Genomic DNA, 20,425 nt, shown 5'->3' with positions numbered 1-20,425 from the left:
TCTCTTTTTCCTATCACTTCCCCACATTCAAACCAACACTAAGATCTGCTCATTTTACATTCCAGGTCACCTGATACCTGTCTGTATCTTTTCAACTCTACCACCATGAGGAAGATTGCAAAATGCCCCTCACCCTGCAAAACTTTGCAGGTCCCTCCATCAAGAGGTGGGATCTGTTTCCCCTTCCTTTGAATCTGGACTGGCTTAGTGACTTGCTATGACCAATGGAATGTGACAGAAGAGATATTTGGGGAATTACCAGACCAGGATGCAAGAGACCTTGTGATTTCTGCTTGTGAGGAACCAAGTGATCATCGTGAGGAGGAGCCCCATTTAATCTTCATGACGACCTTAGGAGGTAGGTCCAACGCTCATCCCTATTTTAGAGATGAGGAACCTGGAGCATGGAGAGGCTGGGTACTTGGCTGAGCTTCCATACATAGTAATTGGCTGAGGTGTGATTCAAACCCAGGCATTCTGACTCTAGAACTTGCGCTTTTCAACCCCAGGCACTTAGAGATAAAAACTGGAGTTACGTTGGTCAAAGAGAATCTCATGGCAATTTGTGCCTGGAGAAGTAGTCACCCACCATACTTCTAGGTGACATGTCTCAGAGTTGTAATTACTAATACAACATATGTCTTTCTTGGCAGTCTGCAAACACAGCGAGGGCAGGACCACATCTATCTTGCTCTATGTGTCTTTCCAGTGCCTGGAAATGTACCAGACATATAGTAGATGTTTAAGAAATGATTATGGAATGGTTGGCTTTTAGAATTCATGCCTCAAAAATCCCAGCCCTCAAATTCACAAGTAGCCTCTCAGCTTTTCCTGCAGAAGTATAGAAACATTTACGTACTATGCAAAGACAAACACACACACACACACACACACACACACACACACACACACACACAAAGACACTGAACCCATTGCTTATCTGAACAACAAGTTTGCTGGAAAACTATGGTGTATTGATGTGTAGCTTTGAGAAATTATCATAATTTTTTAAAATAAGAGGACAGTAATATTTACTCATTGAGTTTCCCTCTTTGCTGTGGAGCAATGGAAGTTCATAATTGTCGTGTTTAGTTATGGTAGATTTTTCTCAGCCAGCAATTTATTTCTTTGTCTCCCTTCTTCCTCCTGTTTCTGATTATTTTCTTTGTTTTATTAATAGCTGTTTTGGTCTTTTTGTTTTTGTGCTTTCATTATTAGCTGCCTCAAATCTTTTTGGGAGTAGACAGTATATAAAAAGATCTGCAAATATATAAGTGATATATTTTGCCATTTGTTTATTAGACATATACAGCATATGAAATTGGAAATGAAATATATTCATTGTTTGAGTGATGCCTTGCCTTTCGAAGAAAGAACCAATTTCTTTTCTCGCGGCAGCAGTAGAGGCCTAACATTATGTAATGTACACAGGTAGAGAATCATCTCAGGAAAGCATTTTTCTTTTTCTGCCTTTATTTTTCTGTTCTTGCATTCAGTCTGTTCATAAGGGATTGACCCTTATTCCCAACCGTTCAAGGTTAAATCTTTTAATCTATGGGTTCTACATTGTACTGCTCCAGGATGAGGGAGAGAGCAGCTGCAGGTTTGATAACTCACTCACTGAAGCATGCTGGCTGTGGCCTCTGGGAACCAGGGAGCTGGGGGTCTTCTTTCTCACAATTGCCCTCAAGGAACATGCCTCTGACACATTCAGAGTGCCCACGTGTGTCCAGTGCAGCCCAGCCTTTAACATATTAAGAAGTAACTAAATCATCTGGTTTCATACTTCACTGACACTGAGCATGTGGCAGTGAACCCTTTTACTCAAAGAGTGAAAGCTTACGCTTCTTTCTTTAGTTCAGCAATAAATATTTATAGGATTAGCAGCCCATTGTAAATGGGATAACCAAATGCATTCTAATGCAAAACTGCAGGCTGCTTATCTAGCTGTTTGACAGATGCAATTACAGTGCCAATTCTCTCTCTGTGCCCTTCTGTTACTGCTCCCTGGATCATCCATGATGGATCCTCTGTGGATTTTTCTTTATTTATTTGTTTTTAACTTTTTTAAGCATCTGCTTTATACAAGTTTAGATATATCAACTATTCTGTAAGTATTCCGACAATACTAGCTATGTCTGTCCTGATTTGAAAATGCTTTGTTTTTCAATAGAGCAGAAAAGTAAAATCTCATTTAAAATCATCTACAGCTACTTAATTATGTTTTGTTTGCAGTAAGAGACAGTGCCTTTAATTATCTATGTATAATAATATTGTATTCAATTTCTCCCATTTATGTAAACCTTTTTTTTCAGAGGAGTTCCACACATCTGTGAATCTCAAGCAAATTTATTTTTATGGGCATGTCGGTGTTGGTAACGTCATTATAATTAGCTGAATTTATTGAATACATATGAAGTGTCAAGCTCTGTGCTTAGCTCCTTGCATACAATCTGATTTCAGTCTTGCAGTGACCCAGTAAGAAAAGCACTACTGTTGTCTTAATTTCATAAATAAAGTGGAACCTCATCAGTTACCTAGGATAAGAGTAGAGCTGAAATTCCAACTGGAGTATGTCTGTTCCTACTATTGATGAAAAGCCAAGATGGTGAGGGTTGAATTGATTCACCTAGGACCCAAAAGCAAAGATTATGTTTCGTTAAGTAAGTGATGCAACACGTATCCTTCCATAGGAGATGAGTAGTGAAGCAGTACTTGGCCACACTCTGTGCAGGTGCTTGATACCACTCATTTTGGAAAGCAGGTGGCAATCCCTTATGAGTACTGGGATGGGGCAGGAATTTAGTGGAAATTTCTGATCACAAGCTCCTCTATCCCACATTGTATAAATTTGGCAGGTACTTAAAAATAACAAACAAAAAACAAACAAGAAACCACAAAACACTTATTCCAGGTGGGGTAAAAAAATGCAATAGCATATTACCGAATGTGTTTATTTTAATCATTTATTCATTCTATCAACATTATTATACTAGCAAGTTTTTATTATATTGTGATTTTCATATGCCTAGTTTAAGTAATTATATAAGATTACCTGAGATTGTTAGGGGGGCACCAATTTCTATTCCTTTTGTATATATTTGGAAGGATTCTTGAGTGAGTTTGGGAACATTTGAGTACAGCCCTTCCCCCATTTTGGTGGTGTGTGGGAGGGGTGAGAGAGCCAGCTTACCTGCAGGAAATATGCATTGTCTGCTCTCTACCACTTATTTCAGTACTGGCCCTGGGCGGAGAGACCTGTTTGCCCAGGTGTGAGTATGCCTAATTTGGGAAGCCCTGAGTAGGAAGCCCTTTTGGTTGGCTGTCTAAGGCCATGCTCTTTACCTCCGTCTAGGCAGAACAAAGCTCATCTTCTGATTTCTATGTGTGGGCTTCCTGTGTCTTTTCCTCACTTCATTTAAACTCAGAAAGAAAAGAGAGAAGTGATAAATTGTTAGTTGGAAACTTTCTAAAAATGACAATATCTCTATTCATGCAGCATTATTTTTAACAGAAAAAAACAAACAGTAAAAGACTGAATGCTTGGCTGTTAAACTAGCCTTGCATTCCTGGGATAAATTCCCTCCAGTCATAGCATATATTTCAGTTTACTGTTTTTATTGAAATATAGTTCACATACCACACATTTCATTCCTTTAAAGTATAAAATTCAATGATTTTTAGCATATTAACAAAGCTGTGCAATCATCACCACAGTTTACTTTTTAAACATTCACACCACCTCCCCCCAAAACTCTGCGCCCATTACAGTCACTCCCATCCTCTCCCCAGCACTAGGCAACCACTGCTGTCCTTTCTTATCTCTCTATATTTATATATTCTGGACATTTCATAAAAATGGAATCATATAATATGTGGCCTTTCATAACTGGCTTCTTTCACTTAGCACAATGTTTCTGAGGTTCATCAATGTTCAGAGGTTCATCATGTATCAGTATTTCGTTCCATTATTTTTTTTATTGCTGGAAAATATTCCATTGTATAGACAAACCATATGTTATTTATTCATTCATTGTAGTTCAGGAACATTTAAGTTGCTTCAATTTTCCAGTTCTTATGAATAATGTTACTATCAACATTTGTGTACAAGTTTTTTGCATGGAAACAGGTTTTCATTTTATTTTGATATTTATCTAGGAGGGTAGTTATTGGTTTGTGTACACATTTTTTTGCATGGAAATAGGTTTTCATTTTTTTTATATATATACCGAGGAGGATAATTATTGGTTTATATGGTGATTCTATGTTTAACCTTTTGAGGTACTGCTAGACCATTTTCCAAAGTAGTTATACCATTTTACTTTCCTACAAGCAGAGTCTGAGGGTTCCCATTTCTCCACATTTGGTGACCAACATTTATCATGTCTTTTTTCTATAGTCATCCTAGTAGTGTGAGGTAGTATCTCATTGTGGTTTTGATTTGATATTAATTCTTTTCCTATGTTGCTAGATTAAGTATGCTAATTTCTGATTAAGGATTTATATATCTATTTTCATATGGGATATTGGTCTTTAATTTGCATTCTTGGGATGTCTTTGTGTGGTTTTGGTATCTTAGCAATATCAGCCTAAAAGAAGGAGTCGGAAAGAGTTTCTTCTATTTTCTGAAAATGTTTATAAAGGGTTGTTTCTTCTTTACATAGTTAATAGAATTCTTCAGTGAAGCTATCTGGTCATATCACAGGCTTTTCTTTGTTGGATGATTTTAATTACTAGCCCATTTTATTTATTTACTCTTAGGGCCTATCCATATTTTATTTTTCTTCTTGAATCAAATTTAGCAGTTTACCCATTTCATGTAAGTTGTCTAATTTGTTGACATAAAGCTGTTCATAGTATTCTTTTATACTATTTTCAATTTCCATAAAGTGGGTAGTGATATGATATCCTCCTTTCATTTCTGATTTTGGTTATTTATACCTTCTATCTTTTTTCTTCTGGTCAATATATTTAGTCATTAATTTTGTTGATCTTTTCAAAGTACCAAAGACAAATTAATACCAATACCTACATGATTTATTTGAAGCTTTCCTTCTTTTATGATTTGTCCATGTATAGTATAAATTTCCATGTAAGAACTGCATTAGCTGAATCTCATAAATTTATTATGCTATATTTTTGTTTTCATTCAGTTTAATATTCCTGTGCTCAAAGAACATACTTCGAATAATTTTAATCCTTTTTAATTTATTGAGACTTGTTTTATGACTTAACATATGGGCTATTGTAGGAATGTTCCATGTGCACTTGAAAGGAATTTGCATACTGCTATTGTTAGGTAGAGTAGTCTATAAATGTCAGGTCAAGTTGGTTGTCAGTGTTTGGAGATTTTATGTAACACTGCTGGTTTTCTGTCTAGTTATTTTATCAATCATTGTGAGTGGGGTATTGAAATTTCAAACTATATATTTTTAAATATCTATGTTTCCTTTCAATTCTCTCAATTTTTGTGTAATGCCTTTTGGGATTTTGCTGTTAGGTGTGTATATATTGTCTTGATGCACTGATGCTTTTATAATTTTGAAATTCCCTTTTTGTCTCTGGTAATATTTCTTTCTTGAAGTCTATTTTCCCTAATATTAATATAACTAATTCAGCTCTCTTACAGTTACTGTTTGCATGGTACATCCTTTTTCATCTTACACTTTTCAAACTTCATGTGTTTTTGAATCAAAAATGTACCCTTTATGTATAGCATGCAGTTGGATCTTGCTTCTTAAAACATTTATTCTGACAACTTCCATCTTTTGATTTAAGTGCTTATTCCAACTTTGTTGATCTTTTCATAGTACCAAAGGTAAATTAATGCAAATGCTTACACGATTTATTTGAAACTTTTCTTCATTTATGAAGAAAATAACTATCTTACACTTATATGTATTTATATCCTTCGTTTTACACCTGCCATTTTGCCATTTCTTTTCTCTATGCTTCTTGATTTTTTGGTTTCTTTGTTCCTCTTTTGCAGACTTCTTTTTTTTTTGGTAAAATATTGTTTTTATTATACCATCTAAACTCCTCTCTTGATTTAAGGCTATATTTTAAAAGCTATTTTCTTAGAGGTCTTTTAAGGATTATAATTTGCATCTTGGTTTATTGCAATCTGATTTTCTGTTTAATGCTGATATTTTTGGTTATTTATAAAAATTTTGCTCCACTATAGCTCTATTTCTTCTCCTTTCCTTTGTGTTATTATTGTCACATATAGTACATATAAATATTTAGAGACATATATATTACAATTATTGTTTTATACAATCTTACATCTTTTAAAGAAATTAAGAAAAGAAAAAAGATGAAATACATTTATACAGTCTTTTATATTTATGTACGTTTATAATTTTTTTATGCTCTTCATTTCTTTCTTTCATTCAAATTACTATCTTATGTTATGTTCTTTCAATCTAAAGAATACTCTTTAGAATTTATTGTAAAGCAGGTCTTTCAACAACATATTTTCTCAGTCTTTGTTTATCTGGGAATATTGCTATTTCATCTTTATTTTTCATCTTCATTTGTTGGATCTAGAATTTTTAAGTTGACATTTTTCTCTTTTAGCACTTCAAATGTCAATCTCTTGCTTCTCAACTCCATTTTGTTCCAGTGAAAAGTAAGCTGTTACTTCTATTGTGATTTCTTAATATGTTATGCATTTTCTTTTACTGCTTTCAATACTTTACCTTTTTCTTGCAATAGTCTGGCATTGTTAAATGCTTATTTTTATCCTGCTTGGGGTTCAGTTTGTTTCTTGGGATCTGAAGATCAATTTAATCATCAAATTTGATTTGGGAAGTTATGGACCATTACTTATATAAATATTTTCTTCTCTTTCTCATCTCTGGAACTGCAATTACATTTTTGTTGGTATTTGATATTGTCTCAAAGATCTCTGTGGTTCTGTTCTTGTTCTCTAAATTTCTTTTTTGTTCATCAGATTGGAAAATTCCTACTTGCCTTTCATCAAGTTCATTGATTCTTTCTTCTGCCATTTTTAATCTATTAAAATACATTAAAACCAAATAACCAAATAACCATTTGGTTCTTTTACAATTTTTATTCCTTTATTGAGATTTCCTATTGTTGAGTCCTTATCATCATATTTTACTTTAATTATTTAAATATCACTTCCTTTAATTCTTCAGACATATTTATAATAGGTGCTGTGAAGTCTTTGTGTGCTTAGTACAACATCAGAGCCCACTTAGGGACTATTGGTTTTTCTTGTCCTGAGTATGAATCTCAGTTTTATTTCTTTGCATGTCTAATAATTTTTGCTAAAAATAGACATTTCATATATCATAGCAGGTCTGTGTTCTGCCTTTTTCCTCTGTGGATTATGATAGTTGCTGGTTTGTTTTATTTGGTTTTGTTTAAAAATGATTGATCTGGGATTAATATGTGATGTGACTGATGAATCTTCTGCTGTGTTTAAAAAACTATTTTTTTTTATCATGGATTCCTAGAGGTCATAACTGTGTCTGCATATCTTAGTTGGCAGCCAATGATTTGTCAGAGGTTTGCATAAACTCCTCTTCTGTTCTCTGCTGATTCGTCTGAGTGTGGGTTGGGGAGTGTTTTCAAAGTGCAAGCACATTTCAAGTTTTCCCACCTTTCACTTTCTGTGGTGCATGTTTTTGCAGTTGCCTAGTCAGTCAGGGATGTTTGGAGAGCTTGAGCCCTCTTGAGTCTCCCCTGCATGTTGGTAGCCTCCCAGTATTATATAACATAAGGTAATCATGGGAATGATGTCCCATCACTTTTGCCATACAAAGTAATATATTCATAGGAACGGCATGTCATCATCTTTTCCATATTCTATTCACTAGAAGCAAGTCACAGTTCTTGCCCAGACTTAAGAGAAAGGGAATGCCAGAGAGGAAGAACCATTGATGTCACTTTATAGCCTAAAGAAAGGTTCATTGGGGACCTCAATACCTTCACATCTTGTGGTGGAAGAAGGGAAATGTGGAAAGTGGGAGACTTTTCAGAGGATGACTCAATTTCTAAACCGTTTAGAGGAATCACCTTAACTCTTATAATTGGCCAAAAATGATCTAGAGTAAATGCGATTTTAGAAACTTTGGGTCTGATGACAGAGAAGTCTCCTTGAACCAGAGGAAGAGAGAAATTATAGGATGCTGAAAGTTATTTTTTTTGAAATGGTAAGAAGGAGCAAAATGACTTAAGAAATATTGAAATGGGATGGGAGCCCTGGCTTTTCAGACCGTCTCCTTGAAACCTTTTTAAGGACTGTCTGGTCAACTGTTTTGCAGAATTTAGCTTGTTGATTCATTGGTGATTTTTTTGTACTGGCTTAAATGAATCAAATGAAAGAAAAGTTTTGGGCATCATGTAGTCAGAACTTCAATCTATAGCTGTTTATAGGAATTGACATACCACAAATGTGGGGGGTGAAAGGGCACCAGAGTGCTTTACTGCCTATTGGTATTTTCAATTAAATTAATCACTACACAACTTATTACTTCTTAAGTTACTTGTCTGGATAATTGGAGGCAGACATTTGTGTCCACAAAACCTAGATGCTCTAATTAGTGCCTGGAATGACTTTTGAACTTGTCCTTTGTATCTTTTCAACTAGGAAGTTTATTTGCAATAAAATCTTCCCCTATACCAGAAAAATTTGTATTTTATCACTGAACTAAAATATGAATTCTATGAGTTAGCAATGAAATCTAAATTGAAGCAGAAAGAAATGAAAAAAAAAAACCAGTCAGTTTTGGACAGATGTGATTTTATTTACAAGAGTGTCCATTTCCTGAAATGAAAGGAATTCCAAATTAAAAGAATTAATTTAACATGGATGCCCATAATTATAATACTTTGAATATGTTAAAATTACAAACCATACTCTTTTAGAGCATCACTTTCTATTTTGAAAGGTGTGAATTTCTATCTGATTGTAAAAACAGGTATCAGGAACTTGAGCTTTGAAACCTGCATGACATTAAAAAATAGCAATCTGCTGCATTTTACCCTATTTGTTAAATTTTTGAAATTTAAAAACAAAATCAAACTTCTTGGTATGGACACTAATGACAAGGAAGCTAACTTTTTCCCTCACCTATATTTAGAACCAATGTACCTCTAGGAGTCCTTGGTTGGAATAGGTTTTGTTGCAACAGACAATGCCACTGCTGAAACTGTTATTCCCTTTTGACAACTGTGCTCTTCTCAGTTCCAAGTCCATGTCCATTTCCCATGAGAGAACTAGGGCAGGGAAGCAGTATTCCTGCTAGGTCACTTTAACTTCTACTTCTTTCCAGGTTATACCTTATGGGGCAGAAACTGTCCGAGGTCTCAAGGTTTCTTCCCCATTGGTAGCTTTACCAGGAAATAGAACTAGGTTTTGCATTGGCATAAAAAGCCAGAGCTAATAAACCTACAGCAGCTACTAATTCAAATTGTGTGTTACATATAGCATCTCCTACTTGATGGAGGATTGAACTCAGCCCTGCCTCCTCCTCAGACCAGCCCCTCCTATAATATCCTGCAAGCACATTGAGTTTTGGTTGCTATAACCTTGAGTGCATCCTGCCTCGACACACTTTATTTTGGAAAAAGAGCACATACCCAAATGTTTCCCAAGTATTTCCGCACAAACCCCTAACACTTTGCCACCTTTGTCCTTCAACATATATAACCTCTGTAGAGTGGTTTCAATGGGTTCAGGCATTTGTGAATGAACTTCTTGCCATGTTACTGTCTTTAGGAGGTGGCTGTAGCTCTCTGTAAGCAAGTTACCCTAATAAATGCTTTGGACTGATCACTTGGCATTCTATACCCCTATTTTTCAGAATCACAACTGGCCCTGTTGTAGGGTGGTTTTGACAGTCCCAATTGGGTCTTCCCCTATTTCTTCTTTCAGGGCAAGTTCTGCTGCCAATTCCATGGGATGCAACACAAATAGGATCTTGTCAGCAAAGTAGCAGTAAAAATATCTATGATATCCTATCAGATGAGGTTTTGGGACATGGTTTGGATGGCAGTCTCCTAGTGAACAAATCATAAGAGCCAGATGCAAATGAGGAGTAGATACTCTGTGACACTCAGGAGGCAGGACTAATGCCAATAGATCAAAGTTCCAAGTTGATGGATTTTGGTTCTACAGACACAAAATCATTTTTCACACTTAGAGCAGTTCAGTAATGGATGGGTCTGCCTTGAGGGTTAATGAGCTATGTTCGAGCAGAGGCTGCATCACTATTTGTCATAGACCCACAGTGCCCAATAGATAAATAATGTGAGCTACATGTGTAATTGTAAATGGTTTAGTAACCACACTCAAAAAATAAAAAGGAGTAGGTGAAGCAAATTTTTATACCATATGTATAGTATTTAAGATTATATTTTAAGAATATAAATATAAAATGTACCTGGCAATGTATTTGGAATAATATAAAAGCTTCTACATATAATCAATAAAGAAAAATTACCAAAGAGCTATTTTACATTCCTTTTTCATACTAAGTCTTCAAACTCTGGAGTGTAATTTGCACTTACACCACATCTCATTTTGGACCCACCACATTTCGGTGGCTCTGTGACAACATGTGGATGTTGGACAGCACAGCTGGAGGGGATGACCAGTGCCATGGGACTGGGCTAGATGAGTCCAAAGTTCCCCTCCAGTGGAAATGATCGAGCATCCAAGTAAGTAGAAAGTAACGCTCAAAAGTTAACAGATTGATCAATTCTTAAAATTTTGGTGAAAACATGGAACTGATGAGAGAACTCTCTTCAAACTGATTTAAGCCATAAAGGGGTATTTATTGACTGATGGAGGTGAAAAGTCCAGGACGAGAACTGTACAGGCATCATTCCACCCAGAATTTCATCCACCTGTCTGTTTCTCTGGATTTCTCTCTTTCTTATATCTCTGCTTTTCCTTCGGGTAGTGGCTGTCAGCATTTGCAGGCATACGACCTCCTAATTCAGCAGCCCAGAATGGAAGAGTTTATTTCCCAATAGTTGAGAAACCTTGAGTTGAGTTCCCTCACATGAACATCTGAGTCAATCATTGTTCTTGGGGGTAGAATGCACTGATTGAAGTTCCTTGGGTCTAATTCTGGAGCTGGAGGGTAGTGGATTCAGCCCCACCTTAACCAGAGCCCACATTTGCCACACAGAAGAGAAGAGTAGGGCCTTGTTAGTCTGGCTTTAACTAAAAAGTTAACTGAGGTGCTGTTATCAAAAGGTGGGAGCATGAGAGCTGAATAGGCAAAATAGTAGACGGCCACTACTCCTGACAGTAGCATGTACCATTGATTTCCTGCTTCACCTGATCTTGGCTTACCTGCATTAACTGAAGCATGGTGGACAGTTCTAGACATCAGCTGCTTCCCATCTGAAGCCCCCATGTCCTCCAGAGGGCTTTCTCTGGCCCCAAAGAATGTCAGGGATTTCCCACTCCTAGGGAAATCCTCAACCAGAAAGGGATGAAATTAAATGGATAAGTACTTTACCTTCCCCACCTGTCAGAGAATTCTGAGTGTGCCCATTTTAGTTTGCTAAAGCTGCCAGAATGTATTATACCAGAAACAGAATGGCTTTTTAAAAGGGGGATTTATTAAGTTGCAAGTTTACAGTTCTAAGTCTATGAAAATGTCCAAACTAAGGCATCCAAGGAAAGATACCTTGATTAAAGAAAGGCCAATGGGTCCAGAATACCTTTGTGTCAGCTGGAAAGGCACATGGGGACATCTGCTAGCTTCTCTCCTGGCTTCTTGTTTCATATGGATTCCCTGGGGGTGTTCTCCTTCCACATCTTCAAAGGTCTCTAGCTGTGTGGCTCTCTTGGCTCTAAAACTTTCTCTAAAATGGTTCCTCTTAAAGGGCCCCAATAAGTAACCCCACCTTGAATGGGTGGAGACACATCTTCATGGAAACCATCTAATCAAAAGTTACAACCTACAATAGGATGGGTCACATCTCCATGGAAACAATCAAAGATCCCACCAGCAATATTGAATGAAGATTAAAGAACTTGGTTTTTCTGGGGTACACAACAGATTCAAACCCCATACAGTTCCTTGACAGATTCCCAGGGGGCTGAACCCCATTGTTCCTCGTGATAACTGGCTCAACAACCCATGCTTTATTGGCTTTTCCCCTTCTTCTCACGTGTGCTTCCTGGGATCACCTCCCAAACAAATGACTTCACTCAAGTCCTTATTTCAGTATCTGGTTCAGGATAACAGAAATGAGAATACCTCTTATCCATGAATTGCATAAAAGATTTGAAATGTCTTTATATCTCATGGCAAGCCAGTTCTACAGGTCCTCTGTTAGAGGATCAGGGTACTGAAGTGATTGAGCACACACCTTTTAGAACTACCTGGCTTCAAACGTCAGTTCTGCCACTTGTTGGCTGTGTGCCCTTGGGCGAGTGATATTACATTCTCTTGCCATAGCTTACTTATGAGGATAATATCAGCATTGCTAGGAAGATTAAATGAGTTTATTTTTATGAAGAGTTTAGAACAATGCACATAATAATTGTTACACAAGTACATTTATTAGATTTTTTTTTCTTTTTCCATGTTATTCTAATCACCAATGATCATCAGTGTGTGGCTGCATCAACCTGTCATGTATCTATTATACTGAGATAGAAAATCTATCTAATTTAGTGCTAGGCCAAGAGTTATTGCTCAATTAATGTTTGTTATTGTTAATCACTATGATGGAAAATAAACAATGATGATTCAAATCATTTGCAACGTAATATTAAAGCAATTCAGAATATTTTAGCCAAACTGTGAAATTTCAACTACATTTTCCAAATATATTCTAAAAACAATAAAATAATATTAGTTGAATGCTAAAAATAATCCTGTAGAAAAAAATCCTCTGATGAAGAGGAATATCAAATACTGGGTTTAATTCAGTAAATGAAAGAATTTCATGTATTAATAATTGAATATAATATTTAATATTTATAATAATAAATATTTTAATAATATAAATATATAATATTTACATATTGATTATTTTGGGGACATATATTTAGGACATATTTGCTTGAGTATCTTTTAAAGCTTTCTTTAATTCAGTTATCTGCAATTCAATAATCTGCGAAAGCAAGACCAATTTTGGTTTTAACCAAGTTAATGTAATTAATTTACTATTACACAAAATTTGTTGAATTTCTATTAACTCACCTCTTCTTGTAGCCTAGTGCCCATACAGATACAAATTCTGACTCAATTGTTAGGAAAGCAAATCAAAATTCACCATGTTTGCTTCAGGAAAGAAACTGTTCAAATGAGAGCACACTTTTAGATTAAGAGGCAGGTGAATTCTGCTTAGCAGAACTTTCTGTCAGCCTGAAAGTTATCATAAAGCCTGAAAGAAGTACTGAAGGGTTGAAAAGGGTTGCAAGGTTAAGGGACTGAAATCTTTCTATACATTGAATTCTCACTCTCGGATTTCTCTATTTGCTTTTTTATGTAATCAAAGAACACAACATAGTTTCATGTTCAAATGGAAGTATGTAAGGACCATCTAAAATCCCATTTAGAAGAATATTACCTAGTGGTTTGGATTATCGATTTGATGATTCCCTTCATTAATGGGAATAATTTGGAAAGGAATTGTTTTCTCTGTCCAGTATATGCAGGACACAAGAATCCCAAATTTGAGAATTTTTGTTTTATACCAAATTGTCAAAAAGATTAGCAGAATTTTCAAATTGACACTTTAGAAGTTGAATATCTTTTCAAGGCTTACAATAAAAGATACGTTTATATCCCATTGTCTTTTGTTTTAAGCATTAAGGAAGCCACCGCAATAAATGTTTTGTTCTATGCCTTACGGAAGCAACCTGTGTTAAGTGCAGTAGTTTGGGGATTCACCAGAATCAAGTTCAATGCCTCCCCTCCAATTACTGACTACAGAACCTTGGACAAAACACTTATGTTTTTTATGTCCCAATTTATTCATATATAAATTAGAGATAATAAAACCTGCCACGTGTTGCTCTTGTAACTATTACATGAGATAGCGCTTCAAAGGAAGATGTCAGGCACATAGTATACACTTAGGAAATGATAGGTATGATAATTATTGTTACTATAATCATTGCCTTTTAAACCCTTTAAAACCAAGCTTAGTAATCCTAACACACAGTTTCCTATTTAACTGGATTAGTTTAGCTGATTAATTAAAGGCTACCATGTGTCCTGAAAATCCTAATTGTTTATGTTTCATTGTCTGCGGTACTTCCTTATCATCTTTGTTACTGAGCAATAATTATGTACCACAAATATTTGCTTGGATTTTATGTAAATAAATTTTAAGAGAACAATCTAGTTACAGTAACCAATTTTTAAAAACAGTACTTGCCGGTGGCTTTGTTAGCAATTTTACATTTAATCAAATGTGAATGGCTGATTTTCCAATAATTGCTTTAAGCCATTATCAAATGACAGTCAGTTCTGAGAAATTAAAGTGGCCAGGTGTCCCAATCTGAGAATGTATACCTGCTGCTAAAAGATGATGATTGATTTAGGCTGATGATGTAAGTTTTGTGAAACATCTAGAAAGAGCTCTTCAAGTAATTATCAAAATTGTTAAAAAAAAATAACCCATGAGTGTCCTCTATTCTTTTACACGTTGAGAAAAGATAACCACTACTGTTAAACAGAATCCTTGATTCACTACTTCTCAGTGACTAAGAGCATCATCTAACTCATTGCTCAAACACTAAACCTCCACTTCATCCTTGGTTTCTTTCCTTTCCTCAGCTACCATTTCCTTTCTTCCTAGAAGAACTATTGTTCAGATATTTCCTCTATTGCTCCCATTCAAGCTGATAGCATCTTCTCTCCATGTGGTCTACTGTGAGAGCATTACAATAGATTTATTTTCTTCCACTCTTATTCCCCTCCAGTCCATTCTCCAAGAGCTCCAGAATCTTCTTTCCAAAATATATATATCATGCCACCCTCATGATTGAAACACTCTAACATATTCTCAGGGCCTTAGAATCAAACTCAAATTCTGTAACATGTTTTCGAGGCCATAAATAACTTAACCCCCACTACTGCTCTGATTCCATCTTTTAGCACTCTCTCCTTTATTCCCCAAGCTCCAGCCACATGAATCTTTCTGTTTGCTCTGTCTGAAATACTCATAGCCCCACTCTTTAAATGACTTCATTTAGGTTTCAGCTCAAAGGCTTCCTAAGAGACACCTTCCCTGGCTACTTTGACATTGACTAAAGTATTGACTAAACCAATTCGATAATTTACAAACATTAAGTTCTTTTTCACAGATATCAGTGACATCTAATATTTAGAGGAAGGCAAAGGTCAAAGATTTCCTCTGCCACAACCTCGCTACCAGAAATAAATCAAGTTTCAATATAAATTAGGCCACACACACAGATATCTATCAGCAAATTGCATAAAGCCTGTCATAAAGCTTGATCTGTAAGCTCAGTGAACTCCCAGATCTCTGTCCTTTTCTGCAATCTGCAAAGCCGCTTCTGACAATATTATAGGAGATGCAGCTAAACTCTGAGTTGGAGTCAGACATAGAATCCTAAAGTTTCTGAAGAAAGGACTGGTCAGAACCCAAACCCTGAGCCCCATTCCATATGGGCTTACTGGATTTAGATGTGCGTGCAACACCGCCAGGATGCTGTAGAGTATTTCTAGTCAGCTCATATATATCTCAAGAATGATTCATTTCACTAATATAACAATATTTCTATTATCCAATAGGCTAAGTACATATTTTTTGGTATTGATCAGAGGAAGGATGCCAAAGACTTTTAGAAGCCATCTCTAACATCTGGGCTTTTATTAGAGTCATCCAAATGTGAATTACTCTTTTGATTAGGGTATTATAAGTATTAACCCACCACAACTGACCCCTCCCTATATGTGTAGTAAAACTAACACACACAGCTCATTGTTTATGTGGTAAAGTATTTTCAAGTAAATCACAGACTACATAACACACCCTAACTCATTCCTTTACAGCATCCTGTCATTTCCCCTCCTTTTGAGTCTCTGCAATTAGCTTGTTTAATTCTGTTTATATACTTATCAACATCTAGCCTATCAGTAATTATATTATACACACTGAGAGTCTATTATGCCTAAAACACAGTGCTATGCCCTTTGAGTGAGAAAAAGCAAAAATAAAATAAAATAAAATAAAATAAAATTTTGTATTCTAGTATGAATCTACTAGGAGAAATAGGGAAAAATAAATAGGAAGTAAGCAGCCATAGGAAATAGTATGTGTGATGTGCTAAACAATTCTGAAATTGTTGGTGTGGAATCAATGAACCCTCGACCTCTGTCATCAGGTCCACAACCCTCCCAGGGTGGGTCTAATGCTACCTGACCACCAGGCACTATCTCTTAACTACCATCTCAAGCCAAAATTAAACTCTTTTATAATTTCTTATTAAGTGGTAGATAAAATGAAATGACTTCTTTTTACCAGAATGACCAACTTTTCATGATATCCCTTTTTCTTGTACTGTCACTCAAATTCTACTTATCACCTAGGTTCAAAACTTGGGCTTTATCTTTGGGATTTCCCTTTCCCTTGTTTCCAGACCTAAAAAGTGTCTAACTACTGATTTTCTTTCTCCCCCATTTGTTTCTTTAGCTCCATTTTCCCTCCCACTAGGGTAGCTCAGGCCTTCATTATCTCTCACTTACCTGCCTGGATGTCCTCTCAGCTCTAAATCTTCTTCCTGAACTCAAGCCTAGAACCGCTGCTTACTCCAGCTTCCTTAAGCAAATTTCCAAGGGTATTGTTCCTCTGATCAAGAGCATTCAGTTGATCTTCATCTTTACTGAATCACACAATTTTTAAATTTAGAGTTTCAACACTCAAGATTAACCTCCAGGAATTGCTACATTTCGGCCTCCAGAACAATCCATTTCCTGAAAGTTCTGTATGGTTAAGTTTCTAAGGCATTATATTGAATAAGTCCTCATGAAGCAAACATTTATATGAAAGGTAAAAATTCAGACAATAAACTTGATGCTTTTACCATAAGTTAAAAGTATTTGGCTATTTGTCTGTTGTTTTCAATTTTCATCTGATATTTGGCCTGGAGATATATCTGATTATTTGGCAAAGACAATATAATTTTTAAAAAGATCATTTGTACCTATATTGTTTTAAGGCTGTAGAAAAATGATCACATCTTTACTGATAATGATAGCGTGCTGGAATTTGAGAAGATTTTGGAGAACCTCCAGGGACCATGTTTTAAATGGAGAATTTCACAAATTTTGGTAAACAAGTACTATTAAGATATGGATAACATGGAGATACAAAGCACATCCATGTTCTCAAAAATTCATATTGAGATTCTTGAGAACTCTAATAGATAATTTTGTCTCTAATTTTCCTTTTCCAGCTACATCTTGCAAAGGCAAGGCTATGCTGTTGGCAAAAAGCAAGAGAAATAGTTCTTTAGTACAGTCATTAATGTTTTATATAAATATACAATGTACACAAAAGTACATATGTATGCATGTATGTGTGCGTATATATCTAAAAAAAAGTTTAGAGCAAGAATGAAGTCAAGACTCCTCTGTCCAAATCTAAACTCATTTATTCTTTCCCTGAAACCAGCTCTTTTTCCTGACCACGCTATTAATATAAAGGCACCTCTGCCCTTTTCAGTCACAAAGACCGAAGAGCGCTATTGACTCTTTCCTTTCCCTTGCTAGTCAAGTTGCTAAATCTCAGCAAGGTTTTGGAGCTATTCTTGATTTCTATTCTCACTGATACTTGCATTTTCCTTAAACCAGTATTTTTCAAACAGTTTCCTTTAGAAAATAACCTTAACCTTAAAAGGCCATTTAGGAATACAATAGCTGTGTGTATTTAAAACATTTTACTTTGTATATGTGCTGTCAAAGTGGGCACAATAAAGTTTATTTTGAAATAGTTTCAGACTTACCAAAAATTTGCCAAAAATACTGCAAAGCTATTCCCGTATATCCCTCACCCAGATTCCTTAAGTGTTAGCATCTCACACAACCATGGTACAGTTATAAAAATTAGAAAATGAACATTGGTTCAGTACTATTATGTGATTCATAGACCTTATTCATACTTCAACAGTTGTCCCATGGTGTCTGTTCTGTGGTCCAGGATCATGTTTCATGTAGTTGTCATGCTCCCTTGGTGTCATTTCATCTGGAAATGCTCCTTAGTTTTTCTCTGTCTGTCATGAGTTCTTCTTTTCCCCCACAGCAGGATTTCTCAGAAACTTCATTAATCTAGTTTACATAGTGCATCTTTAAGGAGGGGCTATAATGTGGTATCAGTCACCTTGTGTCACCATTGCACTCCTCCCCGAGGTTCGCTTTGTAGGATAGACGTTCTGAGGACATGCTGGAAAATACAGGCCTGGACTATTATTAGGATATCCTACATTGTGTTCTTGCTTACCACATCCAACCTGCACAGGCCTATCAGAATAGTCTCCTGAAATCAGAATTCTGCATATGTCACTTCCCTGTTTAGATGCCAAACATAGCTCTTTATGTCACAGGATGAAGCCAAATGTCATAATTTGACATTCAACCCCCTCTATGATGTCAGCAACCTTTCTTTGCAGCTGCTACTTCTGTGCTATCTCCTTTGCTCAAGTGACAAGGAACTACTCGTGCTTCTCCTACTTTCTTATTTTCATGTCTTTGCTCATGCTTCTTCCATGGAATGTGCTTTCCCTTCTTCTCACTGGAGAGTGAACACTTAAGACTAAGGTCAAATATCAGAGCTAAGGTCAAATGTCACCAGAATCACAATTATGAAACTTTTGTTTTCTGTCCTAAATTATGACACTTTGATTACCTACCTGATCTCCCCTATTAGACTGCAAGAGACAATGGATAGGACCATTTCTAATTCAACTCTGTTTAGTGAAATGTCATCCACACACCCCCCAAAGTTCTTAACAGAGTGCTTCAGACAGAGTAGTGGTTTATTGCATACTTTTTTTCTCAATAAATGAGACTTGACTATTTTAATTTAGAAGGGAAACAAAAAGGGATGGAACAAGATATTTTTAATGGGATTTATACTAAATTTCATCTTTTTAAGGGGCAGCATAAGTATTTTCGAATGAATTTTTATTATTATGAAACCCAGCTTTTTTAATCTAATAATTATTCCAACCTAAGGCTAAAGATGAAAAGTCTGCCAAAATCTGAATGACATTACATTACCCTAAGTTACACATCAACAAAATTAGCTTTCCTGCTACTAGTATCTCCACAAACCTATAGTCACAGTTTGTCTTGATTAATTTTTAAACATATCCCAGATTTTCTATATTAATGGCTTTTGTGTTGGAGTGATTTCTAATTAAGCTTTGTATTCCAGTCTGCCAAATGTCACAATGCACCTTTACATTTAATAATCAATGTTTAGCAAATTCTTTGAAACTAGTGAGGCAGTAATAACTCATGAAAATTCTGAAGCATTTCTGGAGTCATCACGAACATCGGGGCTCTGGAAACTGAGTTCTGTTGTTTAGAAATGATATGCCTGTGATAGATAACTAATTAGCATTTAGAATAAAATCCAGCCATGCATACACTGTAAAGGAGAATGTTGTAGGAAAAGAGGAATATGAACCTTAAGCATTTAAATAGTTTGCATGCTTTAAGTTGTTAAAATCCACAGACTTTGCTAATAATAGACAATATTAGTATGAGATTTACCCTTATAAAGACCAAACATCCATATAAGTGCTGAGGGTTGTTATCTGTAATCCAGATATTACCAAAAGATAGATATATGATGTTATATGCACCAAATATATGGTGGATCACCTAAATTCCACCCAGAGTTTTATCAGTGGGGAAGTGAGGGCTATATAAATCAGAATTGTAATTCTGAAAATTTTGCAAAATATTGTGCATGCATTGGTGATAGGCAGAAGTTATTAAAAAGTAAACATATGATGGAATATTATTTGGTTATCAAAAGGAATAAACTATTGATATATAAGACAACATGGATAAAACTTGAGAAGGTAAGTGAAAGAAACCAGTCATAAAAGAACACATATTCTATGATTCTATTTATATGAAATGTACAAAATAGTGATAAAATAGATTTGTGGTTGCCAAGGGATGGAGGAAATTGAGAGTTACGGGATTGATGCTAATGGGTCCAAGTTTCTTTTTGAATGTACTTTAAATTTGACTATGGGGATTGCTACATATTTCTGAAGCCCTTTGAATTGTACACTTTAAATGGATGACTTGTATGGTACGTGAATTATATTTTGATAAAGTCATTAAAAATAATTAGAATGAGCAAATTCATAAAGTCAGAATCTAGAATAAAGGTTACCAGGGGATAAGGTGGGAGTAGGGAATAGGGAATTAAG

General features: G+C 35.6%; 1 protein-coding gene and 1 long non-coding RNA gene across 2 annotated transcripts in view; both read right to left on the bottom strand.

Moving 5' to 3' along the window:
- The window catches only part of NKAIN3 (sodium/potassium transporting ATPase interacting 3), a 344,946-nt gene that overhangs the window by 140,913 nt on the left and 183,608 nt on the right, over nt 1–20,425 (bottom strand). The gene's annotated exons all lie outside the window — the stretch shown is intronic.
- LOC143686261 (uncharacterized) lies at nt 2,345–18,636 on the bottom strand. Its single transcript, XR_013176992.1, has 5 exons — nt 18,137–18,636; nt 16,722–16,858; nt 13,203–13,297; nt 3,346–3,412; nt 2,345–2,629 (listed from the first exon to the last, which is right to left on the bottom strand). It is a non-coding gene; the product is annotated as an uncharacterized LOC143686261 (long non-coding RNA).

Source organism: Tamandua tetradactyla, chromosome 6 (assembly GCF_023851605.1).
Source record: "Tamandua tetradactyla isolate mTamTet1 chromosome 6, mTamTet1.pri, whole genome shotgun sequence".
Taxonomy (NCBI): Eukaryota; Metazoa; Chordata; class Mammalia; order Pilosa; family Myrmecophagidae; genus Tamandua; species Tamandua tetradactyla.
This window is presented reverse-complemented; position numbering and strand designations above follow the sequence as displayed.